Here is a 21564-nt window from a genome sequence, read left to right as displayed (position 1 = left end):
CCCTCCAAATCAATAGAACTCTGACAACTCAATAGAAATGTAAAGAAAGGAAATAAACTGGCCACTAAAAAGGGAATTCAAATGGCTTTTTTAAGTTTGTGAAAAGAAACCAATGTCACTCATAACAGATACACAAAGATGACTTACTTTTCACCCCAAGAGATAGTCAAGGTTCTGAAAAAGTGTGTATGTGTGTGGGTGTGGGGAAACAGTCATTGACAAACCAGTCAAATCTGAACGAGACAACCTGATGCACATACCTTTCAATGCAGGAATTTTATGCTACAAATCCACTCACATATGTGCAAAATATGTAAGCTATTCAAAGAGGCATTGCCAGTAATAAAAAATTGGTAAGATCCCTAGATGTTTATTGAGAGTGACCATAAACAGTCACTAAGACTATAAATCCTCATTAATTGCAGGCCACAATTGCACATTTATGGTATGGATACAATACAGTCATAAAAAGTACAGAAGGAGCTATTTATGTGTGAATATGGACCAATCTCCAAATCTGCAAGATATATTGCTAAGAGTAATATAAAAGAGGAGAGAAATGCATATAATGTATCACCATTGGTCTAAAAATGGAGGTGGGGAGACCCACATGCACACACAAATACACACTGGTCACATGTGCATAAAATATCTCTGGAATGGTACGGAGACAAGTAACTTTGGATGCCTCTTCAGAGTTGGGTGACAAGGTGGTGAGCACAGAAGCAACACTTTCTGTTCCTTGTACACACTTTTGTACTTTTTGGATTCGGAACCAAATTTGACTGTCGTCTCTCCCAGTCAATCATCAATCAATAAGAAAATTTGAAAAGAACCCCCAGCTCGGTCATCCTATTCTCCAGCTCTGACCAGCCAAGTTTCCTGTCCCTTTCCCCACCTCCACTGGCCCTTTCCAGGCTGTGGGATAGGGAATTGGAAACAAGGGGATATCTTTCCTCTGTATGCATCAAACCAAGGCTGGAGCTCTCCATGGGTTTGCAACAGCCTGCTTTTCAATCCACAGGGGTGGAGAATTTAGCTTATTTTTAAATTGGGTGGAATTCAGAAAAGAGCTGCCAAAATGATTAAATGGACTGGAGAGGCTGGTTCATAAAGAGAGATGAAAAGACATAAATGTGTGTAATTTGGCTAAGGGACAGCAGGGCCAGGCTGTGGTTAGCACACAGAAGTATTCAAACACCAGGGCAAGGGAACATTCACGGACGTAAATAGGGGGAAAAAATGAAAATATGAAAAGAAAAACAAAATGTCTCAGTCTCTCTGTCTGTCTCTATCTCCAGAGCAGCTTCTCCAGGAAAGCAATGGGCCTGTTATTCCTTGCACAAAATCCTAGGAAATCTCTACTGTGGCAGGGTGTAAAGCTCACACCAGCTCTCCCAGGCCGGGGATTAGATGTCAGCACAGAGGCTTGACTTTAGCTCCCTTTCCCTCTACCATCTCCTGCATCCAAGCGGTTACTTTGCTTGTTCTCTCCCTTCTGCATTCAGACCCAGTGAGGGTCAGACAGTCTTGTGGAGGGCGGGGGGGTCCGCCCAGGGTGTATTAATCATCTGTATTTCGAAATCTGGCTGGGTGCCTATGATGAAGCTGGAAAACAAGATCACCCTTCCCTGCTACTATCAAGGAGTTCATGAGAGCTCATGATAGTTCTGCTCTCAAGAAGTGACCCTTGAAATGACCAGGGTGACACGGACCAACTTAGCGGAAGCACTGGACTGTCCATTAGGCCCATCTCTTCTAACCAGCCTCTCATTAGGCCTATCCCGGGGGCACAAAGGATTATATTACTGAAAAGCCATTAAAATGAGTCCCATGGAGGTTACTTTGCTCATTGAGATCTACTTGCCTGGTCTTCTTAGCTGCTATATCTGGTTATCCCTTATATTTCTTATTAACTAAAGCTCAATCCATATTCCTTTGAGTTTGCATATTAATGTGCTAGGATATAGAGGCTGTATATACGAAAATCTTTCTGTGCATGTATGTGTAAATGCAACAGTCTGTGTGTGCATTTCTGGGTTAATTACCCATGTGTTGCTCTCTATCTAAGAAGATGCACATATGGGTAAGATCAGCCAAGAACTAGATGAGCCAAAAATAAAATTTAAGAAGCACTCTTGTAGAGATTCCAAAACTAATACTTAAGAGTATATTTTAAAACCATTTGTGGTTTATGTTTATTTAAAGTTTTCCCCATTTATCAGATGAAGGCACTGAGCTGTGGCTGAAACTGGGCCCCATGGGCTTACTACTGGCAGCAGCAGGTGAAGCCACACCCCTGCGGGCAGACAAGAGGGTCTGAAAGGAATCACCGGGATAATTCTCAATTATTATGAAAAGGCTTCTGGGTGAGGAGATGAAAAATCAGCAGTTCGGTTCTAGAACATAGGGAGGGAGAGGATTACTTCATTCTGGGCTCTGATTCTCTCGGGAAGAGACACTGAGGAGTCTGGCCAGCTAAAGGGCTTTCCGGCACAGTGGAGACAGACTGGATTCTGCCATATGCAACCAGGTCGGGAGCCTGGGAGCCCCACAGCAAGGGAGGAAAGCAAGTTCTTCATCGCTGCTGTGCTATGATTAGGTCTGCCTCCAGATTACAGCACGCCCAAACTCACACAAAGAAGTCACTCTGCCAAGGATGCTGTGGTGACCTCCCCCAAGTAATCAGTGACTCCACCTTCTTTCTGCTCTCCTGTCCTCAGCACTTGGCATCCAGCCGAGAGACCATCCCATGTTCCAATATGGTTGCCATAGCCTGTGTTATCGCACAACTCCTTTCGGGCAGCAGGAAGGGGAAAAGGAAGCATCTCCCAGTTTTACCAGCCCCCGCAAGGAGTGCCCCCAGTAGTCTACGGGGTTAGCCAGAACTCGGTCTTATGACCATACCTAGCTGCAAGGGAGGCTGGGAAAGATATTCTTTTAGTTCATCACCATCTCAAATAAAATTGTTTTTTCAGTAGCAAAACAATAAGGATGGAAAGGGGATTGGGTGGAAAGTTTTTCTGCAGTATCAGGGCAGAAGTGTGGTCTGTAGCAGACCATATAAGGATGGATAGCTGGCAGCTGAAGGGTGATTTTGGTGTATATATTCCATATTTGTATATCTGGAGCTGTACCAAAAAAATGATATTAAGTGTTACAATCTGTTCTTGGCTATGCTGTTAGGTTTTACAGAGAGGGTCTGTGTCTGCCCTTGGGCAGCCCCCAGGGCCTGTAGTGGTTGGTAGTGGCAGTGACCTCGGAAAGCACTGGCACTGGGCAGAATCACACAGAGCTTTCTAGAGCAGCAGAGCCACTTTACAGTCAGGGACCAGGTATCTAAGTTGTCCTTCCTGACTACGGTGACACAAGCAAGACACCTTCTAGAGACTCCCTGTGAAACATGAGAGGGTAGGAGCACCGAAGAGTGGGGCTGGGACTGCTCCACAGGTGAGGGTTATCATGTCAGGGCCCTTCGTGCTGAATCGTGTATGTGACCTCATATATAACCATGAACAGGTGAGCCTGAGGGACATCTGAATGACCTGAAATAAAGGATGCATTTCAAAGTGATACGTTATATAAGCAAACACTTGGTTAAAGACATGGGGATGCATGCATTTTAGGCTAAATTCCAGCTTTTTAAAGTGCACAGTGGTTGGTGCTCACTTTCGTGATTGGTAAGCTTGGTGATTTTCAAAGCATGTTTCATGGAACTCTCTAGTTTTGTGGAGTACCTCAGAGACCAGAGGAGGGCTTTGGTCCCCAAATATCACATAGCTTACAACTCATTCATATTTTTGCATTCCACATAACTTTTCATTTCAAAATTATTTCCACTTCTCAAGATATTAGAAATTTTTGACATTGTATTATAAACTTACTAATGGTGATTATCTAATAAAGTTGGTCTCATTACCTTAAACACAGAAAAATTACAGAAAAACTGAATAGCAGGACATGGACCTACTCTTCTGGAAAAGAATATATCCAGCCTAAACCAACATACACTGAGATATGCAATACCATTCACCGTAATTTAGGTATGAAAGAAGGTTCTGGATATCATCAACTACAAAATTTAGGAGGAGAGGAAGGAATTCTACATGAGGACAAGCTTTGGAAACTCCTATTTATCCATCTGGGAAGATGAAAGGAGTGGCAGAGGGAACGGGCGGGTGGAGTGTGCACTAAAAACCTGATTAAAGTTTTCCAAGTCATGGAGGATATGGAAATGGAGAATCATACACACTTTAACCAAATTCTGGAATACGACACTTGGTGAAACTCCCTGAATTTAAAAGAAGCAGATACACAACAAACAAAAGGAAGTACTACTCCATCCATATGGGTTGAATGTAGATATTGGGTACAGAAAAGATTTAGAGACATTGTGAATCACAGGAGTTCTTCAGGTCCTGACTTCAATGAGTGGCTCTTGGGACCCTCTAAGAGGAAACTGAGGTAACCTAGAAATGTCCTAGAGTCCATCCTAACCTTTTGAAGACAGTATTTTTCAGGGTAATCATTACTTTCCACATCCCACACAGAATAACAAATCCCTTCATTCTACTTTCCAACTCAGATACTGGTCTGGGAGTACCATGGGCTGACACAGATTCTTAGGGGTGTGGTGGACATAACGGGGAGTTACTGGCATTTCCTCTACCAGCCAAGTTTTCCTAAAGCAATGAGATCCAAGGTCACTCAAAGCACAATGTACAGGACACATTCTGCTGCTAATCTCAACGTAGGACCATATGCCTGCTTTGCTTGGTTGGCATTATGCTTTGTTTATCATAACACAGATCATAATTACAACAGGCAAGTATTTATGTCACGCTACATTACTAAGAGCGCTTTTCGTAATCGCTACGTACAGGCCATTACTCCTGATTAAAAGTGAAATGTCACACTGAATGCTTTCCACAGTGAATTAAAATAATATGGCTATATACAGAGAGCTTTCCATTCTATTAAACTGTATCACTGAAATTTCTGCAGGAAAAAAAATCAACTTTGTTATTGCCAATCCAAGGCTCTATCTTCTAGCACTTCTGTTTCCTTCTGAAACAACAGGATTGGGGCACAGGAGGTTACTGAAGAATGCAATTATTGTGACACAACAGAGTTGCCTGCAATTGGGAGCTCTGAGTGGGCGGCTTATCGTACTCAGTGGCAGGAGATGAGATTCAGGCAACTCTAAAGAGACCTGAGCAATCCCCTTAAGAGAGAATCTGTTCCAATCCTGTGAGAAGTGTGGCACTTCACAGAAAAGATGGGCATTCCTGCTAAACTGAAAAGCTGCAAGTGACCTTCCAAGGTCATCTAGTTCATCCCCTTGGGGCAGAAACCCTCAGAACCCACAGTAATTCAATGATAAGGCAGCCTGCGAGAGGGTGCCTGCATTCCAGAATCACTCCAACATTAAGAACGTCACTGCCAAGAAATTCCTCTTGGGTTTAAATACAATTCTTCATGCTGTGGCTAATTTGCATTTGTTTCTGTTTTCTGTTTTCTTCTCCTGAGAGCCAAATAAGCTGGTCAAGTAAGTCTAAGGCAAAAAGGAAAACAACCGGCCTAAAGGTGAATTCAAAATTAGACAGTTCATTCTATCTTCATTCTCCTCCTCCCCCCCTCCCCCACCCGGATCTAAAGAACAGCAAATGCTTTTCTTGGCAGGCTGAGGGCGCTGGCAGGAAGCAACCGGTCTACCTGTTTTCGGCTAACGCAAACCCTTACGGCTCAGGGTACACACCTGGGAACACACCAGGGAATCATTTGCTAGTGCCAACTAAAAAGAAAGAAAAGGGTAGAAAAAAGAGGAAAGGCAGCAGCAATTTAAGAGTCTACAAAAATACCGAGCTACGTGGGTCTGAGCGTGAGGGTGACCAGGAGGTCTCTTTTCCACCCAGGTAATGACTGTACGAGCCCCATAAGGAGATGGTTAAATCAAGCACCGAGATGACTGCTCTTAAGAGGGGGAAAATATGTCAATCACACTTTGCCTTTGACACAAGGAAATTCCTTGAAACTGAGAATGGAGAGTGGAAGGGAGGGAGAATGTCTCCTGATGTGGGTGGCCAGGAAACCGGGGGCCAGAAAAGCATGAGAGGAGAGAGGGAGAGAGAGACAGAGAGGGGGGAAAAAAACACAAGATTGAATTCTAATCAAAATGCTATGAGGCGTTCACACCAGGCCTTGAGAGAATATTAACAAGGTTACCCAAGGGGGGGCCTTTAGCCCCAGGAATTATTAGTGAATATGGAATTATATTTGCACAAACATTACCAGATGCAAGGAGCTAAATGTCCTGCAGATGTGGAAGGAGCCAGCCACTCTGTTCCAAATAGGCAGCAGCTTTATTTGTTTTACCCTTCTTATAAGAGGCTGGGTAGCACGTTTCTGAGGGGTTACATTTCTGGAATGACCACCATACCACCAGGCCCCCATTTCCCCACTGCTGCTTGCACCAGCCTCAAAAATATCCCAGCCAAGGACCACGTGGAGTGTCCTTGATGCAGGTTTGAGAAACGTACCAGTGTACTTCTACCACCTGCAGGTGTTGTAGTGCTCCCAGGGGATCAGGGTGCTCCCAGAAGGGATTTTCTGAAAGATGAAAGTGTCGAGAGTCCGGTAAATCATAGTAATTTCAAAGATGAGTTGTAAACTCAAATGTAACTAGCTGACATTGCAGGAAAACACCCAGAAAAACACAGAAGGGGCAAAGAGTTTCCTTCTGATAGGGCACCATCACATCCTCAAAACTCAGTTTAATTTAGATTCACCAGTGCTGAAGGAAACATCATCTCATCTCTGTGTCTGGACAAGTTGTTGCCTTCCAGAGGCTCCTGAATTTGTAACCCCAAATCCCTACCATCATCTTGCTCACTTTGAGTAATACTTGCCAATACGGGGGACAGAACTGTTTGGCATGCCTATACGACATGAAGAGGTGGTTGACCATGAAGTTAATGGCAGGAGACCCTTCCAAGGCCCTGGTAGGAGCTCTATCAATGTGTGGGCATGGTTATATGTTTCTTTAAATTTACAAAATTAAAGTATTTAACACTAATTCATTAATTGGTGACTGACTTGCCCACTGCCACATCTCCCTTTGTGAAGGCTGGCTTTGGAGTTGAGTTGAAGATATATTTAGCTTGAGTGGCACATGAATTCTGTAGCTCACATCACTTTTGTGTATAGTTGATGCTAGCCACTGGGATGTAGGAATGGACTTCAACTCTCTTATCCTCTGTTCAGTCAGTGAGCTGGAGGGTCATGGTATATCATGCTGGGGTGGGACTACGTTCTACAATGCCCAGCCCTGACATTAGGAGGATGAGGAGGAGAAAGAAGAATTGAAATGTACAGAGTCATTTCAGAAAGCTAGCCCTTGAAAGACTCACCTAAATCTTAACTCATGTGAAAAACCTTGTTTGAACTTTTCCCAAATTGGACAACAATCATAAAATTATGCGGGACATTACACCGAAGTTGTGATACTGAAAAAATTTTTTCTAAACTATTGATAATAAAAAGCAAATTCTGACAGATCATACTAGAGGAAAGTTAAAACACATTCACATTCTCTCTACATATTACAGAATTTTTGTCAAATTAAGAGGCCATCAGCATATACAGCACACATATATATTGTGTATGTGTACACATACACATATGTATGCACAAAACAGGTATTTTAGGTAGTTAATACATTTAAACATCATGTTGTTTTCCTGGATTTTCTGATTTTTTGGTTATTCTCAGTTTGTTGGGGGTTTTAAAGTGATTTGTTATGATTTCTTTTCTCATTCTAAATAAGTATTTGCTTTACTATCTAATTATATAATCAGAATTGTGTATTTTCTTTCTTTCTTTCTTTCTTTCTTTCTTTCTTTCTTTCTTTCTTTCTTTCTTTCTTTCTTTCTTTAAGTGTATTCTTTATCTTAAAGATGGCCTCCAATACTGTATAACATTCAGATCCAATATGACCCAAATTTGCTTTTGGTGCCACATACCGTGTAAATACTTAGTGATTATTTTTTAATTTCACTCATCAACTTATAAGGTAGGACTTGTTGATACCAATTTAAAAAAGAGGAACCTCAGACTTTGAGTCATGGTTTCTATGTGGATTTGAATCCAGAGTCTATCTTATGTCAAAGGAAGTAGATTAGTCCTGGCTCTAACTGTATTTCCTACCCCCACCAGAGGGCATGCTGAGTCCTTAAGTAATCTTTCCGTGCTTTATCTAGTCTAGTTTAAAAGCCTTTGGCTGACACCTTTCCCTCTACCGCCCTAACTCATCTGTCCCCTCAACTACCTCATTGTTAATAGACCTGAAAAATCTCACTGTCAGAAAACCTTTCTTCATTTCCTCTCCATTACTCTGAAATGTGCCCCGTAGACCTCTTGGTCAATTCCTTCTTCTTGTGATATTTGACAATTTTTTCATGGTGTTTACACTCCATAGAAAGAAAGAAAGATATTTCAATTCATCTGGGGGTAAGAACATACCTTCTCTGAAATATTTCTTTTTTAATTAAAATTCAAAACACACCTCTTCCAGGAATCCCACCACATTAATGGCAGGCAGGAAAATCCCCACGTCATCCTCGCAAAGTATAACTTGCTATTAGCTCTTCACAACCACACTGGATGTGTTTGCTTATATTCTCTTTGTTTGTAGAAAACTTAAGATTAGTAATGCCACGGGGCGCCTGGGTGGCTTAGTCGGTTAAGCGTCCGACTTTCGCTTAGGTCATGATCTCGCGGTTCGTGGGTTCGAGCCCCGCGTCGGGCTCTGTGCTGACTGCCAGCTCAGAGCCTGGAGCCTGTTTCGGTCTGTGTCTCCCTCTCTCTCTGACCCTCTCCTGCTCATGCTGTCTCTCTCTCTCTCCTAGAAATAAATAAAACATTAAAAAAAAAAATTTAAAAGATTAGTAATGCCTTACAATTCTTTACAACTAAACCTAAATGCATGTTTGGATTCCAAAATTTTTGTGGGAACTCAGTCAAACCTTCATACTATGTGAAAGGAAGTAAAGTCAGTTTTTTTTTCCCTTCAGTACACCTCAGTATCGATCATGTTGCTTCCAAAATGAAAACTATGCAAGCTCATTTGGTGTAAAAACAGAAAACCTCGCTTCTGTGGTGAAACAAAAGCTCATCAGCCTCCTGGCCTGGTTCTTGCAAACTCTAATGCACAGCTTTAACTCTTTCGGTGGGTAACAGGGGCAAACAAAAATGCTTCAGTTCCTCTATCTGTGAAATAAGAATTGGGTTATTTCTTTCCCATTTACTTTGCAAAAGTCTCAAGGGGAACAAGAGTTCGATGATTAATGACTGAAAGCTCTTAGGCAAACACAAAATGCTTAATAAAAATAATCCCTGGTTGCCATCGTGATAGGCACCAGTGCCCTGATGCTAAACCTTGACTGAAATGGAAGGCAAGTCAGGTAAACCTTGGGTCCTGTCCATGAATTTGGGCTTCTTTTCCCCTGGTGAGGACAATCTGGGCTCATATTCCTTGACTTCCTCCACTGACAGGCCCCTGCTTCTGACCCCTGCAGGCTCCACCCCAACCCCCCAAATTATATGAAATCTAGCTTCCTGGGTGTGGAGGAGCATCACGTGGGAGCCCGTAAGACGTGCCATTGTGAGGCCAATATAATTTTATCCTCCCTCTTTCAGGGAACATGCCCATGCCACAGCATTATTAAGAAAACTATTTGAGATCAAAACTCCATTTTTCATCAGGTTCAGGCCCTTCATAAGAGAAGCTTTTGGGTGGCCTTGAAAAGAGTCTCTGAGTGAGCAACACTGCCTGTCATGACTGAAAACAAGAGTATGCCCGAGGAATAAGTATATCTCTATTGGCAGAAGCTGTAGATGTTTTAAAAGGAAACTGGGACTCTGGCATAAGTTTAGTTTATTGTGTTTACTGAACATAATCTATTCCTGGACTCAAATCTGATTCAGAAATTCAGAAAACTCAAGGTGCGTGCTTCCTAACCCAATTCTGCTGCACACTGGACTGGACTGTCCTAACGTGGCTTTTTGAAAAATTCCCTCCTGTAAGAGAATGAGAGAAAATAAGGGAGAGTTCCTATTAGAGAAGAGAACCGCTAAGCTTTGTCATGTTTCATGAAACAGAGGACAAAGCAGTACAGTGAGCTTGGGCTTTGGAATCAGACAGACCTGGGTTTACAGTCTCAATAGCATCGGTTATTAGCCATGGGATCTTGAGCAAAGTAAATCTTCCTTGAATTCATTTCCCTGTCTGTAAAGAGGGACAAAATCTCTGTATCACAGAGCAATAGTGAAGGCTGAATTAGATACTGTATGAAGTGCCTGGTAGAGTACCTAATTTACAGTAGACAGTTAATATATAATACCTAGTCATAATCATAAGAATGAAAATAATATATTCCTGGTCAACCCATAAATCAACAAATGGTCTTGAGGATCAATGTGCTGGGCATTATGGGGAAAGGAAAATACAATGATTTACACAAAATGAAACCTACCCTCAAAGAGCTGACCATTTCGTTTCATTTTTGAAAAGGTTAGTAAAAATATGTCTTGATGTAGTCTCTTGCTTTTGCTTAAAATATATGCCAATCATGCTATGATGGGTCTAAAATTGTGCAGGTTGTAACTACTATACCACCGTATACAAACTCCTCAGAAACAATACATACCATAAAACTGCATATTCAAATGAAAGGGAAATGGGGGGTGAAAACCCCAATGTATTCAGCTTTGAAACCAGAGCACTAACCAAAACAGTAATTATGAGGTGGGAGATAAGCCCAGGAAAGCAGATCGGCTGGAGGCTGCCTCAGGGGAAATGTTAAAATGCATTAAAAGCAACGTGTGACTTCTGCTTCTGACCAAGATGGAGCATCAGGGACTAGATTTGCCAGAAATAAAAGCCTGGGCAAATATGTGAAACAATAACTCCCAGGACGGTTGGAAATAAGCAGTGAAGGCTGACGGTCTCTGAGTGAGGGAAAACAAACAAGGGGGTCCCTAGGACTGCCTAGCTTACTGTCTGCAGAGAGTTTCCAGGCCGTGACACAGAGACAAGGACTCGATGGTCCTCCTCCTGGCCTGAGGAGATAGAGCTGAGAGAGTCCAGGCAAACCAGCGTGGCCGGAGTTTTCATCGTAGAGGACTGGAGAGGAGAAAATTGCACAGAGAGAGACCTGAGAGCCATAGTGGGTCCCCTGCAAGATTCCAGCCCACAGCTGATGGTGCATGCGAGTGGGGAAATCTACCCGAGGCCAGAGAATGAATCGCCTTACAGGATAAGAACAAGCTATCCCAGGGTTCATCCAGAGCCAGGACAGGGGCCACTCCCATCATCCAGAGTGGAAAACCTCATGATTCATGAGGCTGAGATTAGGAACAAGAAAGTTCCTACCTCAGCAGTGGGGAAAAACGAACCCCAGGCTAAGTTCTGGTTCCACTAAACACAGCCCAAAAGCAAGACCCAAAGGTATCAAATTGCTTCCACATAGTTTAACCATATTCCAGAACAAAATTTTATAACCCTTTTAAGAATATAAAAATAACCAACATATCATAAGACAAAATTCATAATGTTGGGAATCTAATTTAAAAAATGACCCAAGCATCCTAAGAATCAGAAAAATAAAACATAATGAGGAGGAAATTTAAAAAAAAATTTTAAATACCAAAAAATGACCTAGATGATAGCTTTACTAAATAAGGACAGAAAACGACTATGATATGTATATTTCACATGCTCAAAAAACAAGAAGAAATATCAATCATATAATAAAGAGATGAAAGATTGTTTTAAAATTTTTCTTAATGTTTATTTATTTTCAAGAGAGAGAGAAGACAACGTGAGCAGTGGAGGGGCAGAGAGAGAGGGAGACACAGAACTGGAAGCAGGCTCCAGACTCTGAGCTGTCAGCACAGAGTCCGATGTGGGGCTTGAACTCACGAACCGTGAGATCATGACCTGAGCTGAAGCCAGATATTTAACTGCCTGAGCCACCCAGGTGCCCCAAGATATGAAAGATTGTTTTTAAACTGAACTTCTGCAGGTGTCAACAAAAATGTTTGAAAAGCAAAATACACTCAATGGGGTGAACAGCAGATTAGACATCTTGGAAGGAAAGATGAGTGAATTTAGAGGCATGGAAATAGAAACTATCCAAACTGAAGCACAGAGATTAACAAAAAGGAGAACAAGGAAGAAATAAAGTGTTGTTGAACCATGGGGCAACTACAAGCAGCCAAATATGTGTGAAATTGGAGCCGCAAAAGGCAAGGCAAGGGGGTGATTCAGAATATTTGAAAAATGAATGCCTGAAATATTTTCAAACTTGGTAAAAAACACAAACCCATAGTTCCAAGAAACTCAGTGGATTTCAAGTACAAGAAATATGAAGAAAACAACCCAAAGTTGCATCATAATCAAATTAATTTAAAAACTAGTGATAAAGGGAAAATCTTAAAAGAAGGCTGAGACAGATGTTTTATACACAGAGAAATAGCAATAAGGATACACAAGAATTTTGTCACACGTTCTGCACATGAGAAGCTAGTGCAGAATACCTTTAAAGTACTCCCAGAAAACAAACCTAAAACTAAAAGATGATCTACCTGTGATAATCTCAATAGACTGAGGAAAAAGCATTTGACAAATTCCAATATCAGTCATGAGTTTTGAAAAAAGTCTCAGCAAACTCAGAATAGAAGAAAATTTCTCTACTTGAAAACAGCATCTACAAAGAAGCCTACAGCTGATACTCAATGGTGAAAGACTAAATGCTTTTCCTCCAAAACCAGGAATAAATCAAAGATGTCAGCTCTACTACTTCTACTGAACATTATACTGGAGGTTCTGGACAACACAGTGGGAAGAAAAAGAAATAAACGATGTCCAATTGGGAAGAAGGAAGTAACACTGTCTTTATGCATGGATGACATTGCCTATATAGAAAATCCTAGGGAAGCTACAAAAAGCTACTAGAACTAATTAGTGACTTCTGCAAGCTTGCAAGGCACAAGTGTAATATACAAAATATAATTGCACTTCTATATACCAGCAACAACTAGACGTTTTTATTTTTTTTATTTTTTTTAAATGTTTTATTTATTTCTAGGAGAGAGAGACAGCGTGAGCAGGGGAGGGTCAGAGAGAGAGGGAGACACAGACTCCGAAACAGGCTCCAGGCTCTGAGCTGGCAGTCAGCACAGAGCCCGACGCGGGGCCCGAACCCACGAACCGTGAGATCATGACCTGAGCGAAAGTCGGACGCTTAACCGACTAAGCCACCCGGGCACCCCACAACTAGACGTTTTTAAATCCCACTTACAATAGTATCAAGAATATGAAATAGGGATAAATCTGACAAAAGATGTTCAATATTTACATACCACAAACTACAAAATATTGCTGAGAGAAATTTTAAAAGACCTAAGTAATTGGAGCAGAAAACTACATTCATGAATCAGAAGATTCAATGTGGTCAACATACCAGTTCTCTCCAAATTCATATATAGATTCAATGCTTTCCCACTCAGAATACCCACAGTTGTTTGGGGTTTTTTTTTGTAAAATCTGAGAAGATGATCTGAAAACTTATATGAAAATGACAAGGCTCTAGAATACTTAAAACACATTGAAAAGGCAGAACAAAATTGAAGAACTTACACTACCTGACTTCAAGATGTATTTTGAGCTGCAGTCATCAAGGAAAATAAGTAGATAACATATTAGAGAGGCCAGAGGTGACCCACACCTGTATGGTCCATTGATTTTTGCCAAAGATGCAAAGGGAAAGAAGTATAGAAAAGATAGTCTTTCCATAAATAGTGCTGGCACAGTTTTATACTCATATACAAAGAGGTGAACTTTGGTCTATAAATCACACCTGATACTGAAAATTAACTCAATATAGACTACATGTCAAAATGTGAAACCTAAAATTACAAGACTATAAGAAACTATTCATTTGATGAATGAATTGTTGATGTAAGTTGATGTAAGTTACATCAACTGAACAAGTTGATGTAAGTTACAGGTATCATGATGTATCAGCCCTGAGTACTTAAGCACGTGTCTGAAAAACCGAATGATTATACTGTCTTTCCGTGTTACTGTTAACATACCAGTAAACACTGATGCCTAATAGAGAACTCATATTCAGATTCTCTCAGTTGACCCAATAATATCCTTTTCTTGCCTCTTGTTTCAATCCAGGATCAAACCAAGGATTACGATTTCATTTAAGCTTCCATGTCTTTTTACTATAATTTCAAATAGTCCCCTTCTCCCAAGTCTTTGAACACTTTTATGACATTTTTCAAAAGCCCATGCCGATAGTCTTGAAGGCTGTTCAGTAATCTGGATTCTCTTATTGATTCCTCAAGGGTTTGTTTTGAGGGGAGGGGGGAGAGGGGGAGAGGCAGAGAGAGGGAAGAAGAGAGAAAGAATCCCAAGCAGGCTCCATACTGTCAGCTTAGAGCCTGATGCAGGGCTCAAACTCACACACTGTGAGATCATGACCTGAGCCGAAGTCAAGAGTTGGACGCTTAATCGACTGAGCCACCCAGGTGTCCCTTGATTCCTCAAGTTTTGATGCAGGTTAAATATTTTTGACAAGTATACTACATAAGTGGTGTTGTACACTTTCTGTTGTATCACAACAGCTATACCTAGGCATCAGCTGAATTTCTTCACTGTAAAGCTCTCTTTCCTCTTTGTAATGAATAAGCAATTTATGATGTGGTATTTTGAGATTTATGAACACCGTGCTCTCCAATAACACTTCACCTTTGACAATCTTTTTTTTTTTTTTTGGGTCTTCTATTTTTAAATTGAGATATAATTGACATATAACATATGAGTTTCAGGTGTACAACACAATGATTCAACATACGTATATACTGTGCAATGATCCCCACAATAAGTCTCACCACTGCTGATGATCTTTACCTGAACCAATTACTGTATGGCTGGTTGAAGATGGTAAATTTGTAATTTTATCATCCCTTCTATGTATATTAGTTGGCATTCTGTAAAGAAGAGCTTTTCTTCCTCCTCCTGCCTTGCTTTTTTTTTTTTTTTTTTCTTTTTAGTATCACTATGGATACAGAGACTTTTAATGTCAGCTCCTCAGGACTGCTCCTGTGTCCTTTAGACATGTCTTTTTGAGAGAGAGAGAGAGAATGAGTTGGGAGGGAGGGGCAGATAGAGAGGGAGACACAGAATCCAAAGCAGGCTCCAGGCTCTGAGCTGTCAGAGATCATGACCTGAGCCAAAGTCAGATGCTTAAGTGACTGAGCTGCCTAGGTGCCCCTAGACATGTCTTTTTCAGTCTTTGAACATTCCCTGGATTTCTGGCACTAAGTATTTTAGGTTCATCTCACACTTCCCCTGCTCCAAACTTAGAATTGGCCATTTGCCCAGGGAGCCTTGTTGAGGAGAATAGTATTTAGAAACCAAGACCTAATTTCTAGGTGTGCCCACTGCTACTGACACAGAATTCATAATGGTGCCCTCCAATTTCAGGGTTCTCCCTCACCTTTCCCCATTGTGTGTATATTCTAAACAGGAAGGACCCGAGTTCCTAACTCCCTGAACACATTTTTTTCTTTTTCTCTATCCTACAATACAAATACAGTAATTTCAGTACTCCAATCCCAATCCCAACAGCAGACCTACTAAATTCCAGGGTTTACTGCTGATCTTTTGATCCTCAGACTATATCTCATTCAGATTACTGTGTCCAAAACTTAATTTAATTCTGTTAACCTGCATGGTTATGTTATAAATCTGATAAACCGTTAGGTTTATTTTTTTTTCCTGGTTATTTTGACTTCAGGGTTTGCTTCTTTCAGTCTTTTCAAGTTAATTTATTTTTTAATTAGCAGCACATTTACATAATTCAAAAATTCAAACTAAATACAAAGGTACACCCAGGGATACTACACCCCCATCCCTATGTAATCTAGCTCATTACCTACCCCTTACCTTACATTAGATTAATGGTGGGTAGCCTATCATTTTCAATCTATCCTTCCTGTGTTTATTTTTTGGAAAAATATCTTTATTTGTCCTTTCTAACAACAAAAGCTAGCATTTACATCTGCTCTATTGAGCTTACTAAGAGTCACATAATAGCATATCCTGTAATCACTTTGTATCAGGTCACAGAGGTCTTCCTCACTGTCTGAGATGCCTGCATCATACCCCACTGTGTGGATATGCCACAGCTGACCAGTCTCCAGGGGAAGGAAATGAGGTTGTTTCCATTTTTATTGCTATCATAAATATTATCACCATGAATAATTTTCATTATGTTGTTTCCTTTTTATGTGTCCAAGAGTATATTTATTTGTTTGCTAGGGCTACCATAACAAAATACCATAGACTGGGTAGCTTAAACAACAGAAAATTTATTTTTTCCTCAGTTTTAGAGACCAGTAATCCAAAATCAAGGTGTCGGCAAATTCGGTTTCTTCTGAGGCCTGTCTCTTTGGCTTGCAGATAGCCACCTGCTTGCTGTGTGCTCATGTGGTCTTTCTTATTGTGTAATGTCCATGTTCGAATCGCCCTTCTTATAAGGACACCAGTCATACTGGGTTAGGATGCACACATACAACCTACTTTTGCCTTAATGACCTGTTTAAAGGTCCTATCTGCAAACGCAATTGCATTTTGAAGTGCTGAGCACGCAGACTTCAACATACAAATTTGGGAAGGCACACAATTCAGCCCCTAAGCAGGAGTGAATGCTAGAATTGTCAAATCCCACGGCATTGGGCTTACCCAATTTTGCACTACCATTAGCAGTTAAGCACTTATTTTTAAATTTCTTAAAATACAACGGAAAGCACTAGTGCTCAGCAGCAGGCACACGAAAAGTTTTTCCTTTCATTCTGAACGTTATAATTTTTTCCTGTTATCCCGCTGTCCTTGCCCAGGATAGTCATGTTTGAGTTCCACAAATTCCATGTTATACTGACTATTTTCCTGTTTACCTATTGCATAGGAGATACTGGACATTATAGAAACACCTTTTGTAGCAGACCAGACAGGATTTCACATTCTTGTGACTCAGATTTTCCCCCTCCAATCTGGATATTGTTTTGCAAAGAATTCCTGCCCAGAAAAACTTCTCTATGGTAATGATTCTGAGGGTGGGATACTAAAGAAAATGTGTACATGTGGGCACAGATCCAAGTTTTCCAGTCTGTGTGAGAAAAAGAGGAATTGAGCACACTCTAGTCTAGCCAGCTAGGAGAAGTGCAGATCGTATTGCCCTTTGGGTCCTAGAGAGGAGGACTAAGTGCCGTGCCTGACCGTTGTTCCTTGCATTGTAAGTGTATCCTATAAAAGTCAATTATTATTCTAGAGCTACAGATCTCATGGGTGGGTGGGAGGGGCCAGATAGTAACACTGTGAGAGATTTATAACTATCTCTAGCCTGTTGCATCTTGTTAGCACAGGGTTACCTCCCCAGTGCTCCCCGATAGGTAGCTGGTAAGGCTTATTCCTTTCCCCTCTGTGAGCCTGCCCTTATCAGAACCCGGTCTCTAACTGTCCCCTTCTGTGGTCTTATTTTGATGAATGGTCTCATATCCTAGGCTTTGCTTTGCAAGTAGAATCTTATTCCCCAAACAGTTACAAACAAGTGTTCTTAATCTCTTTAATCTTTTTTAATTACAAAAAGGACCATCATCTTTGTGTCATGTTTATATAGTACAGATGTCTGTGAAAGCAGAAAGTAAAAGTCTTCCTCTGAACCTCAGAGGTAACAAATTTCCAGCGATGGGAGCAGTTGGGAGACACACTCTCATGCATTGTTGCTGAATGTATACATCGGTTAACAAGTTAGGGTCTAAATTAGGAGGTAATTATCAATATGTAAATACATGTAAGCTCAGAATTAGTCATTCCACTTTTTAGAAGTTTACCCTGCAGATATTAGATTTATTTTCTTTTGTGCACGAGTATATATTTACAAAGGTGTTCACTGGAGATTTGCTTGCAATAGTAACGATCTAAAAACAATCCAAATGTGGACCAGAAAGAGATTATGTAAACAAATGGTAGTTTCACTCAGTGGAATACTATAAAGCTTGTAATTTTCTTTTAAACTGATGTATAGATGTTTACTGATATGTAAGGATGTTTAAGACACAAGAAGGGAAAGAATCAAGTTGTAGAAACTGTACAGAAAGAAAGCATGTGGTTGTCTGTGACATCTTTGTATTATTCATAGCTGTCTTCAGGAGGGATGGAAAACAAATGGCTAACAGTGTTTTTTGGGGCAGTGGGTTCAGGAGTCGGGGTAGGATATTGGAGAACAGAACATTTACTTCTTGTTTGGTATTTTTCTTTACCATTTAACTTTTTTGTTACCATGTCCAAGTATTCTTTTTAAAATGGTACTGGATCAAAAATAGATACATAGATGGATGGAAACAGAAATGGACCAACATTTATATGGTCAGTTAATCCACAACAAAAGCAGCAAGGAGATACAAGTTTGAAAACATACTCTCATCAACAAATGGTGCTGGGGAAACTGGACAGCCATATGCAAAAGAATGAAATTGGACCACTTTCTTACATTATACATAAAAATGAACTTAAAATGGATTAATGACCAAAATGTGAGACTGAAACCATAAAACTTGTGGAAGAAAACATAGGCTGTAATTTCTGTGACATTAGACAGGCATAGACACATTTTTCTAGATATGTTTCCTTAGGCAAGGAAAACAAAAGCAAAATTAAGCTATTGGGACTACACTAAAACAAAAAGCTTTTGCATAGCAAAGGAAATGATCCACAAAACAAAAAGGCAGCCTATTGAATGGGAAAAGATACTTTCAAATGATGTATCCAAAAAGGGATTAGTATCCAAAATATATAAAGAACTCCTACAACTTAACACTAGAAAAACAAATAATCTGATAAAAAAATGGGCATAGGACCTGACCTGACAGTTTTCCAAAAAAGACATACAGATGGCTAACAGATACACGAAAGGTGCTCAACATAATTCATCATCAGGGAAATGTATACTAAAACTACAATGAGCTATCACCTCACACTTGTTAGAATGGCTAAAAATAAAAAACACAAGAAACAAGTGTCAGTGAGGATGTGGAGAAAAAGGAACCCTCATGTACTGTTGGTAAGGATGTAAATTGGTGCACCTACTGTGGAAAACAATATGGATATTCATCAAAAATTAAAAATATAAATACCATATGATCCAATAATTCTGCTACCGGGTATTTACTCAAAGAAAATGAAAACACTAACTTGAAAAGATATGTGCACTCCTACGTTGACTGCAGCATTATTTATAATAGCCCAGATATGGAAGCAACCCAAGTGTCCATTCATAGATGAATGGATAAAGAAGATGTGGTGTGTACTTATAATATAGTGGAATATACTCAGCTATAAAAAAGAATGAAATCTTGCCATTTGCTATAAAATACATGGATGTAGAAGGTATAATGCTAAGTGAAGTAAGTCAGAGAAAGAAAAATACCACATGATTACACACATATACAGGAATTAAGAAACAAAACAAATGAATAAAGAAGAAAGTGGCAAACAAAAAACAGACTCTTGAAAACAGAGAACTGGTGGTTGCCACAGAGGAAGTGGGTGGGGGAATGGGTGAAGTAGGTAAAGGGGATTAAGAGCACATTTATCATGATAAGCACTGAGAAATGTATAGAATTGTTGAATCATTATATTGTACAGCTGAAATTAACATAACACTGTATGTTAATTATATTTCAATAAAAAAAGTGGCAGAAGAAAAAATACACAACTTACCTCTATAGCTCTTCTGGGGGTGGGAGCGGGAATAAAGAAACAAAAGAAAAGAAAATTTTTAGAAAGTATTTTACAAAAGCAATGTCTGTGTTCTTGGACATAACGCCTACTTACAGTTCCTTGTTAAGTAAATGATAATGCATTTGTTTCCCACTGTCCCTTGACAGTTTTCTTTTTTTCTTTCTTTTCAGTAGCCATTCTACATGATGAAAGTGAATGGGTGAGTTTTGTCTAAGGCATAGTAGAACTGGAAGGGAAAAGAAAAGCAAGTTGGACTTCGTCTCACATAGGTCTTCATTGTGTTATATCTAACTTCCCAGGCATCATACCAAGAAATACTTAAGCAAAAAGGAAAAGAGCCAGAAATTTGAAGTGAGGCACTCTGGATGGAGATGGGCAGAAGAACATCTGCCTCCCCGATCATGACACTCGCATTCGTAATTGTTCTGTGTTTACTTTCTAAATCCCGGACATCAGGCAATACTTTTCTCATACCGAAACTGCATTACAACCAGAAAATGTGGATGCTTAGTAACTTTGCTATTGAGGAATACTTGAGCAGTATTTCTCTGAGAAAGATCAAGAATCATTAGAACTCACTAGACTAAGGCTTCATGAAATAATATCCAACCATCCTGGACCTACAAAATTTTTACAGGCACACAGATACAAAAGTCTTGGCTACCCCTTGCAAATGGCCAAGATGAAAATCAGGTATTGGATGCATTGGACGACAGGCCTATCAGTACCGTGTTCTGAGAAGTCACAGCTGTATCTCAGGGTTGCAGCATTTGATGGTTGGCCATATGATGGTTGGCCGTGTCATTCCACAGTCTTGACATCTTCTAAAAGTATGGCATATGTAAATTAAAGTAAAATGAGTATTTAATTTCATTTTTCGGATATTTAGAAGTATTTTGCAATTCCCCTGGAGAACTGCAGGCTCCTTGGACTGTTGCAAAGCCAGGGCTAGCAATCCCTGCCAGAGAAGACAGCCGGCGTCAGCCACTTCTGAGAAGTCAGGAATGCTATGAAACCACCAGGATGTGTCACTGTCACTTGTGTGATTTGAATTAAAAAAAAAAATCCCCAGTTGACTTCCTAAGATAGGTGCCCAAGCAGTGTTATTGTTCAAAGATTTCTGGCAACCCTGCATTTCCGATTAAGTGAAAGCAAGTCCCAAGTACTTCCCTCAGCAATCCCTTACCAATTCCAGCAATGGAAAGCTATCTGTACCCTGGCTAAGCCCAGAACAGCCCAATGCTCTGTACAATAAAAAAACCACTCCTCTTCCCATCTCTGAGCCTCATTTAAACACTGATGTCTGCCTTAGTTTGCAAGTGACTGAGCACATGGGCAGTTTCTGCTACAGCTGTGTGAGAGCAAAACTAACGTCTGCAACCCACTCTAGAGTTTCCAAAGCATTTTCTCCTCCTATATCCTGTGCTCTTTTTCATACACAACTCAAATATGGTGTTTGTTATGTACTCAACCTGCATCCCTGCTCAGCCTGTCAAATCAGGCTGAGATGTCCTTGGTCAATATTTATTTGAGAATTGCCAGGATATATCTTTTTTTTTGCTTAGAAATAATCAATTAAAATGGAAAACCATTTTCCAGCCTTCTACAATGAGAGTTTGGCTTCACATGTTTCAAAATGTGCCCAAAGTAGTGCCTACATTGTATGATACCATTCAATTCAATAAGCA

The 21564-nt window shown here is 40.3% G+C and overlaps 1 long non-coding RNA gene across 2 annotated transcripts in view; it reads right to left on the bottom strand.

Annotated features, from left to right (window-relative positions):
* Positions 1-21564, bottom strand: part of LOC120247653 — a 35558-nt gene that overhangs the window by 1630 nt on the left and 12364 nt on the right. For both annotated transcript variants that reach the window (XR_005532375.1, XR_005532374.1), the window contains exon 2: positions 6540-6609. This is a non-coding gene — a long non-coding RNA (uncharacterized LOC120247653). The remainder of the gene's footprint in view (positions 1-6539; positions 6610-21564) is intronic.

Source organism: Hyaena hyaena, unplaced genomic scaffold, assembly GCF_003009895.1.
Source record: "Hyaena hyaena isolate Hyena2069 unplaced genomic scaffold, ASM300989v1 scaffold_539, whole genome shotgun sequence".
Taxonomy (NCBI): Eukaryota; Metazoa; Chordata; class Mammalia; order Carnivora; family Hyaenidae; genus Hyaena; species Hyaena hyaena.
Note: the sequence above shows the minus strand (reverse complement) of the source record. Positions and strands in the feature narration are given on the sequence as shown.